Here is a 12,942-nt window from a genome sequence, read left to right on the forward strand (position 1 = left end):
TTGTAGAAGGCATGCAGTAGCATGTATATTATTGACCTAAGTTCATGTCCGAAGGCTATGTATGATCAGGCCTTTTGGGATGAGATCAATTCATGCTACAAGAATAGCTCACTAGCCTTTGTAAGGGTCAGAAATTTAATTCATTCTGCAAAAAAAGTGTCTTCCATCTTCATTGTCTAATGAGTTGCCAGTATATAAAAGTAACATGTTATGAAATGTGTAAAGCATGCATCAGTGTCTGTAGTCTGTTTATATCGAAGTTATCTGACATGTTTACATGTCCATGTTTGCTTATCTTCAATTCCTAATGAATTTCCTAGGAGGCAAAATAGTTAATTATTCATTGAAGTTAATAGATGTTATTCACAGCTACAGAGAACTCTGCAATATTGAGCATAGATTGTCTGATGTGCAGATGTTCCTCACAAAGTGCTTATTGATGACTGTGATTCCCTTAGACCCTTTTTATTCTGAAGACATTTTACACTCAGAGAAAGAGCATTGTTATAGAGCACTCATGTTTCTAACATTATATTCATTATCACAAATATAAAATTGTTTAAAATGCATTGCAAAATAAAAACAAACAAAAAAACTTAATGAATCATTATAGCATGCATGTTTCTATTTAGAAATAATAGAAATACTGTAACATACTCAGATACATAAATGTTCATATTGAAGCAATGAAAGAGGTATATTATGATAATAGAACTCATTGTAGATTCGTTTCTTCGTACTCTCTGTTTCTCAGACTAAAAAAAAATGTTTACTACATTCATAACTTGTAAAACAATTAACCGAAATGAAATTTGCAGGAATAAGTGGGAATGAACTATACATCTTATGTGGAAATGAATAGAATCAATGTCAGTCTGGACTGAAAGAGATTTAATTATATCACATTTAATTTCCATTTAATTGCTAGTATTTGGGTGAATAGTTGAAAACAAATTCCACCAAGTGTATATGATGTTTATACACCAGGATCTTAATACCATGTTTGAACAAACATGGAAACCATGTACTATCAAGCTCTCTGCTACATGTTATTATAAATTTGAATGAGATCTAGCAATGACAGCAATTTGGACATTTGACTTCGTTACAGCATTTCATTCACTTTCAGTATTTGTATTTTTTTTACTGTTAGATTACTTTATAATTTATATAATTAATTAATATCTTTATTTATAAAAGAATACTCAATTAGTGCTTTGCAAATTTAATATGGTGAAGTCTTTCTATATATAATCATGTGTCTAAAGCAACTGTGGGAACATGCTGTACATAAACATTTCATCTAAATTAGGTGGTAACTTTTTATGGAGGAACACAAAACCTGCTGAATCTCTATTACAGTTTGCTGTATTTGTACCAAGATTTTTTATGAGTATCCAATCAAGAATATGAGTTACCTTTTTGCTAGTTTTATTATTTTTGTATATTTATTTTAGCAAAAACAAGTATACACTTAAATAGAAGGAAAACTATATTAACTTTACAATGAATCTGTAAATGTCTAGCTTTGTCAATCTTTCTTTTTTATCTTTTATTTGATATAATTCACAATATAAAAACAAAATGAACTAAAAGGAATTTCTGCTTATTGCATTAATGTTACCATATTGAATTATATAAATTGTACATTCATGTTTCCATGCTGAACTGTTTTGTGAAATCCCAAGGAGATGATCCAGTCTCTAGTCACTGTCCATTGGGCAAGAAGACAGATAAAAGAAATATAATAATTCCACTTGAGTCTAACTTTTAAAATCATGGATTTATCAGTCTTATTTGCAAAGCATGTGATAAGAGTTACTACAGGTGCATGATTGACTCAGAAGTAGTTCTGTTACCACCATGCAGGTGAAGAATCTTCTCCCAAAGGCTGCTGGCTGCTCAACAGGTCAGAGATCCTTCCTTTTCGGCATTTGTTTCAACTCTGTAACATTGAGTAGGGTGCTATGAATCTCATCAGTTTCTCCTTTCATAGACATGTAAATATTATTTACCTTCTGAGTCTCATAAACTTTCTTCTCTCCAAGGAAACAGTGTTTGAATTTGAAGGAAATTGGCATACATCACAAGGTAATGGAATGCTAACATAAAAATGTTACCATACATAGAATCAGTCTGTTGAACCATTAAAGTATTAATCAGTTTGCTTGGTGTGTGTGGTGTGTGTGTGTGTGTGTGTGTGTGTGTATGAAGGAGGTGTAGATGCAGGGCAGATTATCATTATGTATGATTTGTATGTGTTAAAAAGACATTATAAAATCTACATGTACATTATAAATTTTAAATAAAAAATTGGATACCAGTGTTTCTAATCATTTAACATTTTCCTATGAAGAGTCAGTGTGGGAGGTCCTTCTCTCTATATGTTATTTTTATTGGTTAATGAATAAAGAAACTGCTTTGGCCTACAGCAAGGCAGAACTTACCTAGGTGGGGAAAACTAAATTGAATGCTGGGAGGAAGAAGGCAGAGTCAGAGAGAAGCCATGTAGCCCCTCTGGAGACAGATGCTGGACCTTTACCCAGTAAGCCACACTTTCGTGGCAATACACAGATTAATGGAGATGGATTAATTTAAGATATGAGTTGGCCAAAAATATGCTTAAGCTATTGACCAAACAGTATTACAAATGATATCATTTCTGTGTGATTATTTTGGGGCTGAGCAGCCAGGAACAAACAAGTGGCCTCCTATAAAAAAAGACTTTATATTAGTGAATTCCATTTGTGAATTAAGGATCCTTCTCCTTGCAGAAGTGCTATTTTATTCAATTTTCAACTTAATAAAATGCTCTCATAATTTAAAACTCAGTACATCCAGGCAGAAATGTTACGATTCATGAAAAGCTTATTCCCTTTAAGGAAAGACAAATCAATTTATCAACTCATTTATATGTTTTTAGTTTCTGTGAATTTAATGCAATGCAAGGTAAATATTTAATTTGTTTTACAGCTCTCTTAAAATGATATTGAACATTTACTTTTCTTCAAGAAGAGATGGACTTCCAATCTCTAGTCAGTCTCAAAATAAGTTTCCAATTTTCAGTTGCTAAAGTTCCTTGTGTCATGCGCAATTACTGTTACTATGTTCAAGGCTTATACCTCACTACATCACACTATTAGAGCTGGTGAGACCCTGCTGATGTGCGGCCTTCTAGAAGGGCCTCAGATCATTGGTGACATTCTCTTGATGTCATCATGGATCTCAGTCATGCGCTGACACTTTTATTATTATTCATCCTTTCTCCTTGATGTGCCACTGCAGCTCTGAAGCCATGAACTGAAAACTATAAAACAGAAAATCTAAATAAGCTATTTATTCTCATAATTAGGTATATAGTAGTATTTATTAGAAAATAAAGAAATAATACAGCTATATTGACCACTTTAAATATGTGAATTATTTGACATTTAGACACAATATATAAGAAGAATTCATGTAGTATTAACTTCTATTGGAATTTTCAAGTATGAGATTACAAATATTTTTCCAGAAAAAAAAATCAAATCAAATCAGAAATTTACAGTTGGTCCTTGTTAAGCTGCAATTTTTTATTTTCAGTGTTAAATTTTCAATTTATAAATCAGTAGAATTTCCCGTAATACATTTTGAACCTGTCTCTCTGCTTTATTTTAGAAGGAATTGTAGTTCACCATTATTCACTTTATTTTTATTTTACAACTAATACTTGCATGTATTTATGGACTACAATGTAGTGTTTCACGTATATAACAGTATTAAATGATTTAAACAGCTGTGAAACACTGATATCAGTTGAAATATTTATGTTTTTGTGATGAGAACATCAAAATCATGTAGCTATCTTGAAACAAAGTACAACATCATATAAGTTACTTTCCTTATATCTGTGGTTAAAATATGGTTAAAACTTCCTAAAGGCCAAATCTGTTTTACCTCACGTTGCTGCGGTTTCTGTCAAGTTGAGGAAAACATGGCAGATCAAAGCAATCTACAGCATCATGGACAGGAACCCAAAGGGTGGCTAGAAAAGGAAGCCGGTTTGGCACAAAATTCGAAGAACGTTTTCCAAGTTTCCCGTTTGCTTCCCTTTCCCATAAACTCCATCAAGTTCTGAATCCATCAAAGAATTAATCCATTGAGTGGATTGGAATCCTCCATTTATTACCTACAAGTCCATTAGCTGGTGTTCAAATTCATAGTCTGTAATTTATGATAAACATTTCATATTAAAAGCCTAACAATTATTTTAAGTATAATAGGTTTCTTATCAAGTAGGAAAATATGTGTTCTTTCATTTCCACATCATTATACTCATTGACCAGCACTTTTCATTCAGTAGAACCATGAACTCTTTCTTTACATGTAAGTCTACTACTTGGATTTTAAACACATAGCTATAGTTTTGCCTTTTTAACCTTATTATTTCATAACCCTTTAGAATAGTTTTATGATAATTAAAAACATTATTTTCTCAATATCTTAAGTAAAATTGTGCATATTGCATGAAATTAACTACATTTTTAATCTACTGAGTCCTATTAGTGTTGCCCAAATATTCATGGGTAAAGGGTCACACGTTGGAGTATGTGTAACCTGTCAGTAGTGGCCAACACCCAAACGACTCTGCCTCCCAAAGGAGCCACCTCCTGCCAATAGCTCCTCAGCTAAGGATATGGCTTTTCCAAAGCCTCACATCCATGCTACAATTTTTAACTGGTTTGATCTTGTTCAGTCCTGCATATTTTTACTAAAGAATTATTACACTCTAAAATATTTTATCAATGAATAGTTCTTTACAGAATTCTTGTTTTGACAAGGAGCCTAAGTACACAGAATTTTCTTACAGGTGTTCAGGCCTAGCCCTTTATAATTTGACTTTCCACATATTTCCCAGTTTAATGTGTCTTTTATTTGAACCTTTGAAGTATATTGTATTCTGGAGACACTGTCTAGTGAAAGCTCACATGCTTATAGGAAAGTGCAGCAAATGAGTCAAGTGTGAGAACAATGCAAGTCTCTTTTGTTTAGTAGTTACTATCTTCTATATATTTTTCAGAGTGTCTATGCTTTTAATTGATTTCTATGTATTTTAAACCAACCCCACAACATCCCATAAATTGGTATTACAAACATAAATAAAACTAAGTTTGAGACTGGCTCAAAAAAGAAAACTTGGCTTTTTTATTAAAGCTTAACTGTAGATAGAAATATTTATGTTAGTCTGAGTATTTATGTTCATATAACAGTTGATTTTAGATATGAGGCATTGGCTAAGAACAAAATAAATTGTGGTTTATCTAAACTGTAAAATTGTAAGATATAGGGATTAGCCTCTGATCTTGCAATTTGGCTTAAAAGGATACCACATAAATATGGCTTAGTTTACAACTACCTGTAGCTATGAGTCCTGCTCTGTCACTTTGTTACATTTATTTTGCATATAGTGGGCTGTGCCAACACTATTTAATCTTGGGCAGTCTTTATGGGTTTGTCCTGCATTAAATTGTCTGCTAAAGGTTCATATTTAAGATGATAAGGATGTTTGATGTCATCCCAAAGTGATCATATGCATCAGGTTCTGGATGGAGCTGAATGGAAACGTTAATTTGACGACCTGCACATGAAATTTCTGCATACATTTAGAGCTCTGTCTTTTGGTTTGGATGCATTCTACTTCTTGGGACCATTGTCACGTTGCCATTATGCCATTATATTTGCTATTTTAATTATTTTTAATATACGTACCTCACTGATTAATTATCTTCTAATAACATGCATTTCAAAGCAAAAATGCTTAAAAGAATAAAAGTGATTTCAGACTCAGGAGGCAACTGCCCATTCTTTTTTGTGATCCTGTGGATGCCTGAGCATCAGCCTACCGCATACGTCTTATTTGTGGTAATCAACTTAGATTATCATTCCCAACTCAAGTCTTCATATACGAATTCCATCCAAACACATTCCTTCTTATGTTAAACAATAGCTAGAAATTGAGTAAGCAGAGAGACGACTCAACTGTTAGTGCATGTGCTGCTTTTGCAGAGGACGTTGTTTCAATCCTTAGTACCCACGTGGTAGTTCACAGTCAATCGTAACTCCAGTTTCAGAAGATTCAGAGACCTCCTGTAATTTCTGTTGGCACCAAGCAAATATACATGACATGCATACATACATTCAGACAGAACATTCATGCATATAAAAATAAATAAAAAATAATTTAATAAAATGAAAGAGTAACAAAATAATTTTTATTATTTTAATCTACTCCATTACAGTTTAAGTCCTCAAAGGTTATCTCATTGTTCTGATTTGAAAAAAAAAAAAATCTCAACCATTAATACCATCCTCTTTGGTTTTGTCTGTTTCCAGAAAGTTCTTTAATTTGTCTGTCAAGTATCAGGAAGCTTTGTTGATGCTGTTATTGCTAATTAAATAAGAATGATATAAATTTCTACCATTCTCTGTGTAATTCTATATTGTCTAAATATTGCATTGCTACTCACATGATATTTACAAGACTTCTGGAAACAGTTCATGTTGCTAATCAATGTCCATCTCAATCTTCATAGACCTGCTTTAATGTTATTGCCCATAGCAAGGGCTTATGAAAGTTTGTCTACACACTTACAGTGGTTTTAAATGTAGTTGTGTAGATGAGTCTGAACATAGTTAATAGTTTACTCATGTGATTATTAATATTCACTGCATGAAAACTAAGACTTGGCGAGTCGTCAGCTAATGGTGCCTATAGCTAAACTTTGAATATATTTTAGAAGTAAATTTTAGAAAAACTTTTTTTTTCTTTTCTTTCATGATTGGGGACTTAAGCTGAGTAAACCATATAATTTTCAGCTTCAGGATGCTGTTTAGATATCTGATCTCTGTGGATTAGACTTAAATGCTTTTAGTGAGTATCACTTGATTGTTTTGTGAATAACAAAAGAAATATTACAATATAAAAGAAATCAATAGCCTTCTGCAAAAAGAGCCTGGAAAACACATGGCAGAATGTTTGTCTAAAGTATTCTGATGCCTTTCCCCAAACTTTCAGAGAAATCCTGGCCAAATTTTTCTAAATCCTTATCATTGTATTACCAAAGCTTTGTGTGATTAAGAGACAGGATCTTCAAGCTAATATCGCCAGCTATTCTGTCCTAAGTACAGGAACTACTATTTGTATCACTGCATTAGGTAAAATTTATCAGTATTAATGTACAACTTAGATAACTGTCTCTTCATAAACAGCACATATGGAAGTCAAAACACTAATTATAATTCAACTTCAGTTTTGAAATTCTCTGCTAACTACCTGTATTGAGATGCAAATTATCCTGAAAACAAATTCTAGGGTTTAGTACCTGAGGAGGAAATCTATATGCTGTAAAGATTTTAAGATCCCAATAGACAAGCTGCTTACCAAACCACTAAAATGGCAGATAATGCACTTCAGGCGTTAGAATTTTCATGAGAAGTGGCATTTGGTGGCTGTAAGCATTTTTTGAGAAATATATGTTTTATTTTCATGCTGACAGAATTGAGGATGATGACAATATGAATTAAATCATGAGAGGGAGGAAAAAAATGTCACTGCCAAATATTTAATCTACAGCCTCCATCCTCGTATAGGGATTGTTAGAGTTCCAGTTTTGTACATTTTCAGCTATTGTTCACGATCTGCCTTTAAACAGTCTTTATTGTTATAAGATGGTCTTCATTATTATAAATAATAATTCCAATATAGATTTATAAACATCCTTTTCTTTCAGTACTTGTCATCTCTGTTTATTAAATAAACACCGTAGTGTTGAAAACTGAATTTATATTCAATATGGCTTTTGGTAGCAAGTCATATCTGAAGGAACAGTTATAACCCATCTCCAATCTTCAACTTTTTCCCTTGAAAATGATGGAATCTGGAGACTTTCTAAGTCAGTTTGATAATTCTTGTGGAACAGGGCTAAAGAAAACACCTGTATCCATAAATTGTCATGCATTTTACGAGTAGACAGAGCCGCCCAACATGCTATGTGTTTCACATATACTCATTAATTCACTCTGTTTTACATCACCACCTGAAGCCATAGCGGGCTGTAAACTGCGGCGTGAAATAGTCACTGAGCTTTGTCAAGGAGAAAGCTGTTAAGTGCAGTTTGCAAGTTTGAAGAGACAGGTTCAGAAAGCAATTATGCTTTCAGAGACAGATTAATAATGCTCTGCTGCTTAGGTAAGCTCTGTCCCCTCACCGTCCTTTGAATCATCCTCCGGCATAGGCTGCAGTTTGCCAACACATACAACTGCCCTTGCCACACATATTTCTATTTCTCTGCAATGAAGGATTTCTTGAGAAATTGTCGTATGTTTTTAAATCATAAAAGATTTTAAAAGAAGAAAGAGCAGGGACGGAGAAGCTGCAGTAGCTGTTTTAAGCCTAATAGCTCCCGGAAGTGCTCGGGTCTTAAACTCCAGTCTAGAGTGCTGAGTGAATAAAGTTTGGTGCAAGGCAGGTACTGCAAAATTCAAAGAAGGAAACAATCAAATACCCTGTTTTAATATGTCCCCTTTTCTCTACTTCATTCATCAAACAAAGCTCCCTTTATCCAGACTGACTAATAAGGAGTAGGGGTTGATTGATTTTATCTATCTATCTATCTATCTATCTATCCATCCATCCATTTATCTATTTATTTTTAACTAAAGGGACTATTAAGATTTCCAGAAAATTTAGGCCATCATTTGGTAGGCCCTTCATATTATTTTCTACTGCCTTAGCAACATGCTGTTAAAATGCTCCTGAGTGTGATCTGAAAACAAAACATAAGAACTCATAATGCACAGGGAAAATGCTTCATTTAACATGGGCCAGTGCGGACTTTCTGTGGAAGCCCTTCAATCATGACTTGTCCTTAATATTGTGTCTGACAAATGAGTCTACTCTGTTGGCTGCTGTGGTAGACTAATAACTATCCATTCTGTCAGAATAAAAGGTAATTGTTTTAAGTCTCATTTTTTTTAATTTTTAAAATTTTAATTAAAATCTAAAGAGGAGAACTCATGGAGTTCTACTGGACAAAGAGCTAGAGGCAACCACTGACTGACAGCTGAGATTGGTGGGGCATAACTGGTTAGCTTGACAAAGTGGTCAACTCTGAAGCCACATACACACATACGCCATCAGATAGTTTGATTGCTTTTTCTTGGTTTTCTTTAAGAAATTTGTTGATTTCTTCCAATTTTTTGTTTGTCTTTTCTTCTACTTCTTTTTTTTTATTTTTTTTTAATTGAGAAAAGGAAAAAAAAAAGTTTCCGCCTCCTCCCAGCCTCCCATTTCCCTCCCTCTCCTCCCACCCTTCTCTCCCTCCCCCCACTCCAAAAGATATACACCATTATGAAGTGAGCAAAGATGCATTTAAAAGAAAATCATAGTTGTTTTTTACTCTTTTGGCTTTTTGTGGGAGTCTACCTCTCAGTTGCAAATAAATCACACACAGAGGCGTATTCTTAGTTATGAATGGCCGGTCTTAACTCGACTTGTTTCTTACCAGCTTTCTTAACTTAAATTGTCCCATCTATCTTTGGCTTCAGGGCTAAAGGGATAAGTCCCGCCCCTTAGGGGATGTGTTCACCTCTGGCTAATGTTTACCTATAAATCTGACAAGCGGTGCTCGCAGTGCTTGCTTCTGCTTTCCTGGTCTCTGCAGGAACCGTGGTTCTGTAAGTCTATTTCTCCATTAAAGCTGTATATATATATTTACAATCTGTCTGCATTCGTTTACGCCGTCACACAGGGCTTGTATCTTTTACTATTTCTGTATACCTTCCTTTACTTCTTACTCCATGTCTGGCTGTGTAGCTGGGTGGCTGGGTGGCCTGCCCCTGAGGTTTTCCTGCTTCCTTTCTTGTTTCTAGATCCTTTTATCCCAGATTTCTCCTCATATTTCTTTTCTCTGCCTTACAACCCCACCTATCTTTCTCTCTTACCTCGCTATTGGCCATTCTACACCATCAGGTGTTTTAGCCAGGCACAATAACGCGGTTTCACAGACTTTAACAAATCCAACATAAACAAAAGTAACACAACCTTAAAATGTTTGTCTTTGGAAAATAAAGACATTTGAAACTTGTGGCACAGTATTGAAAAATCATTATATTCATGTCACCTATATATGCTAAAGTAAATTTATATTTTAAATAGAAGCACTTGATATTACGCATAGCTGGCTTTAAGGTGATGTTGTCAGGAAATGACGTCGACATAGCTTGTTAGTCTTTGCTTGTGCTTAATCTCTTAGTGAGCTCATCACTTAAATCTATGAGCAGAAGTTGGTGTATTGGAAAATCAAAAATTTAGAAAGTGAATCACATATTTCTGATAGTTTTCAAAAAGTCAAAAGAGTTATGAGCTCTGTCCTGTTCTGGTGTATCTTATCCCTGTATTGTTGATAACATTGAAAACTTGACTCTGCTTGTCAAATTGTTATGTTTCCCTAGTCCATAAAGATATTCAAAACTTTAAAATGTGTTTATCAACAGTTTCATGACTTTTCATTTATAATAATTTCCTCTGAGTTCCCGTATGTTTTATGACACTATCCTCAGAATCCACTGGCTCCAGAGAAGATATTTTGGACTTTGTAAGAAATTTAAAACTAACTTAAGACATGAAGTGGCCTTGGAGTTTTGAATATGGGATGGTGATATGCTTGAAAGAGAATTAAGTCTAATGTTCCCTAAATTTCCTGCTTGTACCTGACTTTAAGTACATATGAAACTGGCATTTGACTTTATATAACTGTGAATTTTACTGAAATGAGACATTGTAGATTTGACTCGAGAGAAAATGTAACTTGAAATGTCTTAATAATGTCATCTGTGATGAGTCTCATCATAAAAATGTAGAAACTAATTTAAATCTATTAGCAAATGGTTCCTTAAAGCCATAATTAGCTGGTAATTTTGACAATATTGGCAAGAATTCTCTTCCATCTCATTTTTGCTTTATTTTAGTTACTCTTTTCTTCTTCAGGAGAAAGAACTTAGCTTAGACTTTCCCATTAGCTCTCTATATCCCAACTGGGAAGCTCAGCAGCTAACCTCTACAGGGTAACCAACCCACTGTGTGTGAAATTGCATTCTGAAATTGTGTGTTTGATAAGTAAAAGGAGTCTGTGAACACAGACTAGAATGTTCTTACTTTATGAAAGAATACAGAAGTTTTGTTTTCTTTATTTCTCTATTTAGAGAGATAAAAGAGGATGATTGTGTTTAAGATCTGTGATTAGACATTGAATAAAAAGTCTAGGTTGTCAGTCTCTAATTCACTTGTGAAAATTACTTTGCTCTCTTTGAAAACATTGTAAATATAAGTCTGAGATTTTTTAATATGTTTATAGCAGCATGTTTCATAATTTTATATTTGATGTCATTTACACAGGATGTTAAGCAAGTAAGTGTCTGATAGAGCTATTATTTTGAAATTTCATGGATCTGAATAACTATCATCTCTCTGGAGAAAGATAAATCAAATAAAACTTTTAACAATTAAAATTGTAAATGTGGATTAAAATATTCCTTTGGGATTTCTTATAAATAATTTTCCGTATGTTTCACAACGACTTAAATCTTAACACCTGAATTTGTAGTTATAAACCATTCTACAGGAGTCTTGTTGCCTGATTGCTCTGCTGTCTTGGTCAGGTTTGCCTGTCATTACTTTCTCAGTAGTATTATGTCTCCAAATAACAAACACCCTCTTGTTGGGGGTTGAGGACACTGGTCAAAGAATCCCAAGATAACACCAAAAGATTTGACTTATATTTTCTTCATTATAATGGGCAAAATCACTGAACAGAAATGAGAAGTCAAACCTCAGGTATGTGATGTGGGAGTCAGAGAAAGTGAGTACTGGGCAGGCTAACGGTTTTCTCTGGGTACCCAAAAGGTCACATCCTAACCTGGACCAACTCTTAAATATCATTGGTTGACAGAAATTCCTTATTAGCTTCCCCCTTTGTCTAAATAAGAGAGTTCCAAACATAATACAAAATATATATAAAGAACAGATATCAAGTATAAAATTAGGAGTACAGCCAGAATAAACAATATTAATCAAGGAACAAATGATAAATGTTTTAAAAATATTTTATCCTAAAGAATCTAATCTTGAATTGGAAATGGCTTTGTTAAATCAAAAGAAGAAGGTAAATATGACTATCTAATCTTTAACCCTATCGAAGGCCTGAGAAGGGAGATAATATTACTTGAGTAGGCAGGAAATATAACCTAGCAGTTTCCAAAATGTGCAGTATATGACAGAGACAACTGGCTATAAGAGCAATCACCCAAAGTCTCATTTGTAATGTTAAAGCAACCAACTTTGGCAAAGGCCTAGAGTAACTGACAGACCATTTTAAGAGGCAGGAAAATTTTTAGAAATATCTTATCCTGTCTTGGCAAGGTTTGGAAGTCTTTTTCCTTGTTTTCTGCTTGTCCAGTCCAGACACCATATAGTTTGTCAGTGGATGAGGCATAAGCATTTCCTTGCCCAAAGGCCAATTGTGCCAAAAAGAAAACAAACTCCAAGTGGAGTGTCTTCGGTGTTCAACATTCTCTTGGGACTAGATAGGTGCTTTCAGGAGCAATCATATCTCATGTCAACACAAATGCCATGTTCTACAGATTCTTGAGTGGTTGAAGATTGCCTACCTATGTAGAATATAATCTCTATGTATCTAAAACACCTAATTAATTTGACTATATGTATAACAAATATGAATAACTATTGACCTATAATACTTAAAGCCTATATAATTTAGAAACTAATACTTTATATCAGAATATTAAATAATCTATAAACAACAGTGCAGTAAATAAGGACAATGACCTCAAAAATATAAATATATAATATATATATATGTATATATATGTGTGTGTGTGTGTGTG

The 12,942-nt window shown here is 33.7% G+C and overlaps 1 protein-coding gene across 43 annotated transcripts in view; it reads left to right on the forward strand.

The window, feature by feature from the left end:
* Ptprd (protein tyrosine phosphatase receptor type D) overlaps nt 1-12,942 on the forward strand; it is a 2,219,644-nt gene that overhangs the window by 305,855 nt on the left and 1,900,847 nt on the right. The gene's annotated exons all lie outside the window — the stretch shown is intronic.

The sequence above is a fragment of the Microtus oregoni genome, unplaced genomic scaffold (genome assembly GCF_018167655.1).
Source record: "Microtus oregoni isolate MIOR12 unplaced genomic scaffold, Mior012 000041F_ref0000270, whole genome shotgun sequence".
In the NCBI taxonomy this organism is placed as follows: Eukaryota; Metazoa; Chordata; class Mammalia; order Rodentia; family Cricetidae; genus Microtus; species Microtus oregoni.